At 38.4% G+C, this 5,337-nt stretch overlaps 1 pseudogene; it reads right to left on the bottom strand.

Moving 5' to 3' along the window:
- Nucleotides 1-269: 269 nt before the first annotated feature.
- LOC129681466 (small nucleolar RNA SNORA48) lies at nucleotides 270-400 on the bottom strand (annotated as a pseudogene).
- Between the last annotated feature and the right edge of the window lie 4,937 nt (nucleotides 401-5,337).

Genomic DNA, 5,337 nt, shown 5'->3' with positions numbered 1-5,337 from the left:
CAGGCTGTTCCACTTCTCTTTCTCTTCTATATGACCACCACATACTCGCACATTGTGGTGGCTCTCACTGCAGGGTGGCCACAAGGCCGCTGGGATCCTGGGTGACATCTTCCATCCGTGCAGCATGGCATGGCAACAAGTAGGTGTATATGGTCCACTTTGCCATGCACTGTAAGGCAAGTCTGTGGGTGGCATGGCAGTCCACAGGTCTGTCTGTCTTCCTCCTCCCATGCTGCACAGCATGGATTTGATTTGATTTGATTTGATTTTTATGAGTCCTAAGCATAAGATAATTTTGGCTATTAAGCTAGGATGAACAAAGAACTGCCATCTGCTCTGTCCTTGGCTGATATAAGAACAACACCACCAATAAGGTGTCTCTTTGCCCATCGCTGGAGGTGGAGTGAAGCTTTGAATTCTAAAGATGCTGTCCCTTTTCTCCTTTTCAGAAGTTTTCATGATTTCTTTTCCTTCCAGCTCTCTGGTCTGTTTCATTTATCACAGTGAGGTACACAATAGTCAAGTGCCTTTCCTTTGGAGCATATTAACTGTCCTGCAGTCATTTGTAGAATCATTCTTGACCAACTCTGTACAAATGGAGAACTGTCACATTATGATACCTGTTTATCAAGTCTTCTTTATTTCACAGGGCAATTTCCAAGTGGTTTATGTATTGTTTATCTTCTCTTGCTCTCCTATCAGAATTGTATAGTCACTTTGTCAAGTTCTGTGGAAACTTTGGTTGGGATTTTTATTTAAGACACATGTATTTATTGATCAGTTTGAAAGGTATCATCTTCCCAATCAATGTTTTTTTACATGAATTTGTTATATCTGCATTTATTCCAGCCATCTGCTATTCCCTTTAACTTTTTGTATACTTTGTGTAAACTTACCCAGCTAATTTATGTTTGTTGCTCTGACAGTTAAGAACTTAATTCTAACATTTTATTCTGTGTTTATCAACATATATTTACCTCACTGTTTTTGGCTTTTATGAAACATTTTAATAGGATTTGCATTTTATTCTTGCATGGCATAAAATATAAATATAACACTTTTCCACAGAGAGCCAATTGTTTTTCAGTTCTCATGAATAATCTCTTGACCACTGGTTTACAAGACTTCATTTATTATGCATTTTTCAGACATGTCTGGGTAATTTTCCCACAATCAGTCGGTTACTATTGGTGAATATATTCATTTTGATACAAATATCATAATGTTCTCATTTCTATATATTTTGAATGTCTTTGTATATACATACACAAAAAACTATTCAATGAAATAGTATATGTTTTGTAAAAAAAAATATCCAGTCAGGATCACCACATGGAATTGTCTCTGTTTTATATTATGCTCTAACACCTGGCAGAGCAGCTCAATTCCTCTTGCAGTTCTATTAAATCAGTATGTTAATTTAGAAAAAATATCTCTCCAGTATTCAGTCTTTCATCAATTGGTGATATATTCATTTATTCCTATTTTCCACTAAGTCTCTCCACTGCAATACTTTGCCATTTACCTTGCACATATTTTTGAAAGTAAGGTTTACATGTGGATATTTTTCAAAAAGAAATGTATTCCCCTTAATTTCACCTAACTTTGGATTAGCTACTAAAAGGAGCCATACATAAATCTGCTTACTTTTGGACATTTCTCTTTAATGATTTTACTTACCTCCCATAAAGATAAGCCTCCCTTTTTAATTATTTTGAGGTTTTTTTCCATAAGTAATTGTATTATATCCAAATAATACTTTTTCATTTCACACTTCTAATACTAGTGACAGTAACTGTGACAATGTCTTGAGAAAATACCAACATAATAGCAGTGAGGATCCTTGTTCCTTGTAGTGGAATTTGATCTCTGATGTTGGCTCTGGCTTGTGTAGTGTGTGCCTCTGATGAAAGAACTTCACTTGTGTTTGCCTGGATTCTCCCAGACAGCTGCTGAATGCCTTTTAAAGGCAGCCTGTCCCATGTGGATTTGTCTGGACCTCAGTCTCCAGTGTCTCAGGCTCCTAGCACACAGCTGGAAAGTGAATCAGAGCCACAAAGAATGTGTCTTACATTAGATTCTGGGGAGGCCCTAACAGATCAGGGCTGTTTCTTCCTGGAAACGTCTGCTCCCTCAGAAGTCTTGAGCAGACCCTCTGGGTTTCCCTCGTGTGCTTCTGTGTTGGCCACATACCTAGAAACAAGTCAGAATTGTAGCCGTTGTGTCAGCTGGCTTCCAGATGATAATCCGGTCATACCCAGAGCAGATATACTTAGATGGTTATGTATGCCTCTAGTTTTTTTTCTTCATCTTATCATGGGAGTCCAGTACCACGAACAAGTGAGACCCGTATCTATACAGACAACATATAAATGTGTGCATTGCTTGATTTGTCTTCTGTGCTTCTTAAACACATGTATTATACATGTCATACACTTGTGTGATAGAAAGACGCTTTGTACCCTCTTTACAACTGACTATATTAAAGTCTCTGTGCTTTTTAACACTTCTATATTGCCCTCATTTTCCCTGTTTACATTTTTTTATTTGTATCCTTAAATCTGGAACAAACATTTATCCAGAACAGATTTCTAAGATTTGTTGAAGGGTAAGGAAAGGTATTTGTTTAATTAGCTTCATTTTCAGAGATACTTTAATTCCTATTATTAACTTAGCATTAATTTAGAGTCTGGCTTATGAGTCACTGTTTATTGGTTTATGATTAAACAACTTTGAAAGCATTCACAAGTAATCTTCACAATTTGTCATTTCTATGATATGTAAACATGTGGCTTTTATATTTTACAAAAACATCAGACTTAAAAAGTGATTACTTTAAAGGAATAACAATAATACCAATGCTAAAAACAAAGATTATGGAATAATCCATTTGGACAATATGGCTTAAGTGGGATATATATATTTTTTCCATTGTGAAAATGAATATGGTGTAGGAGTATATTCTTATGGACCATGTGAGGATAAATGTAAAAATAATCATTAAAACTTTTAACATGTTTTATTGGGAAAAATATGTGCTGTGTTTGGAAGAGGAAATGGGGCATGACTAATCACGTAATGAATTCTTCTCAGAAGAATCAAAGAACCTGATTCTGAACAATGAAGGCTTTGGGAAGCACAGCTCCCAGAGCAGTCAGTGAGACTGCTATTTCCTTTTCTGCATCTTTACCACTAGACTGTATAGTCAGTAGTTAAAAGTGGATGCTGATCTGTTGGTTATTTGGGCTTCTTCTTGCTGTTTACATTCTTTGTGCCATTTTTTAAATTAGTTAAGTATTTTTCTTGGATTCATGGATTTGACGTTCTTATTTTTGAGTTTCTTTGTTGTTTAAGAACTATTTCATTTTATACCTTATTCTAGTTCTATGTGTGTTGCAAGGTAAGAATTAGTCTCCTCTGCAGGCACCATTATATTTTCATTTTGTATATTTTTGTTTTAATTAATTGCGATGTAGATTTTTCTATTGTTCTATTTTAAACTCTATTGCAAATAGGCTTTCTGAGAAGAAAACTTTCCCTTATACCTTTCTCCTTTATATCGTTTCCTCACAATAGTACCATGTTTTCTGGTCATACATATACACATGGACAATTTCACTTTCTGTCATCATAATCTGTATGGTGGTTCCAAGATAAAAAACAAAACCAAACAAACAAGCAAACACAGTCTTAACCGGGCACAGTGGTGTATCACTTGGATCCCAGTACTCAGGAAGCAGAGCTCTGTGAGTTCAAGACCAGCCTGCATAGTGAACTCTAGTTCAGCCAGAGCTATACAGTGAGACCCTGTATAAAAAAAAATAAACCAAAACAGGGTCTGAAATTATATAGTTGTTCTTTAAATAAAGCTTATTTAAAAAAGAGAAATGCCTGGCATGAAGTCCCTCTCTGATCAGGACCATCAATTACCTCCCAAAATAATGCTTTCAGACTTTTTAGAGGCTTCCAGATTTGATTCCATTTCTATCCTCTCTGTCCACAAATCTTTCCCACACCCTATCTCACAAGCCAAATAGCAAGTCAAAAGAAGCCTTCAAGTGTAGCCATCTGTGAGTGTTGCAGCATGGTGATTGTGGTGAGCCCTAGAAGTCACCAATGGAGACCAGATCGGCAAACAACTAGGGGTGGGGGAGTAGGGTGAGCTGGCAGAGGGTGACATGTGCACATTGAAACACACAAAGAGCTTCAAGTGATCAAGTATCCTGCAGACAGCTGGGACTGAGGTTAGCCGCCACCACCTGCTGGAGAGCAGCTGTCAGTGGGGGAGCAGCCAAGTTCAGGGCCCTGACACAGGCAGTACCAGCCAGAATCTTTCTGAGCCAGACATTTGCCTTGTGGCCTGGAATATGCAATCATGCCTCACCCCTCAAGAGAAACGTTCTTTCTTTTCCTCCTCCTCCTTTTCCTTCTCTTCCTCCTCTTTTTCTTCCTCCTCTTCTTTCTCCTCTCTTTCTCATCCTCCTTCTTTATCTTTTTTTTTCTCCTTCAAGACAGGGTCTCATGTAGCCCAAGCTGGCCTCAAACTCACTGTATAGATGAGGAAAAATTTAAACTTGTGATACAGATTCCAGTTGTGCATACCACACATCATTTATGCAGTACTGGAAATTGAACCCAGAGCTTGGTGCATGCTAGTCAGGTAGCATGGAAACATAGCATCAACTAGGTTACATCCACCGCCCCTTTTCACAAGTCTTAATGAAGATTTAGGTTTTTGAGCCAGCCTCTTGGGCCGCACAGTAGATGTAATCGAGTCTATAGCCAAGGTCACTTGCCTGAGTTCTGGAATCACAAAAGGACACAAAGCCCCCCACCTCTTGACTGAATGATAGGCTCACCTCCTCGCAGTTGTTTGCAGACCTGTAGTACATTCACTCAGCTTCCCAGCAGAGAAGCCCAGCAGTCAGGAAAGACTAAATGCACAGAGTGCAGAGGCCAGCTGCAGGGCCAAGCATGGACACACACAGTGCAGACATGACAAAGGCTGAAAGGGTTGCTAGGCAGGGCCTAGTAACTGGTCAGCAACAAAACAGAATAGACTTGGCAAGTATAGGAATCACACTGAGAGGGGGGGACCGTGGCACAGCCTATCCCTGGTACATTTTGAAGGCCTCATATTCTATCATCATGGACAAATATTCATGGTTACTTTAAATCTGCTTATTTGTGAATCTCTGTCTGATAGACAATGAGTGGTCTCTTGGCTTACGGTGCTTGTAATGCAGTTGAATATGCATTGTTGAAATGGTAAATTACTTTGGCCATTAGCAATTTTTACCAGTTTATTTAATGAAAATATTCAGTATTGGCAAAAGA

The sequence above is a fragment of the Psammomys obesus genome, unplaced genomic scaffold (assembly GCF_907164565.1).
Source record: "Psammomys obesus unplaced genomic scaffold, mPsaObe1.curated_primary_1811, whole genome shotgun sequence".
In the NCBI taxonomy this organism is placed as follows: domain Eukaryota; kingdom Metazoa; phylum Chordata; class Mammalia; order Rodentia; family Muridae; genus Psammomys; species Psammomys obesus.
Note: the sequence above shows the minus strand (reverse complement) of the source record. Positions and strands in the feature narration are given on the sequence as shown.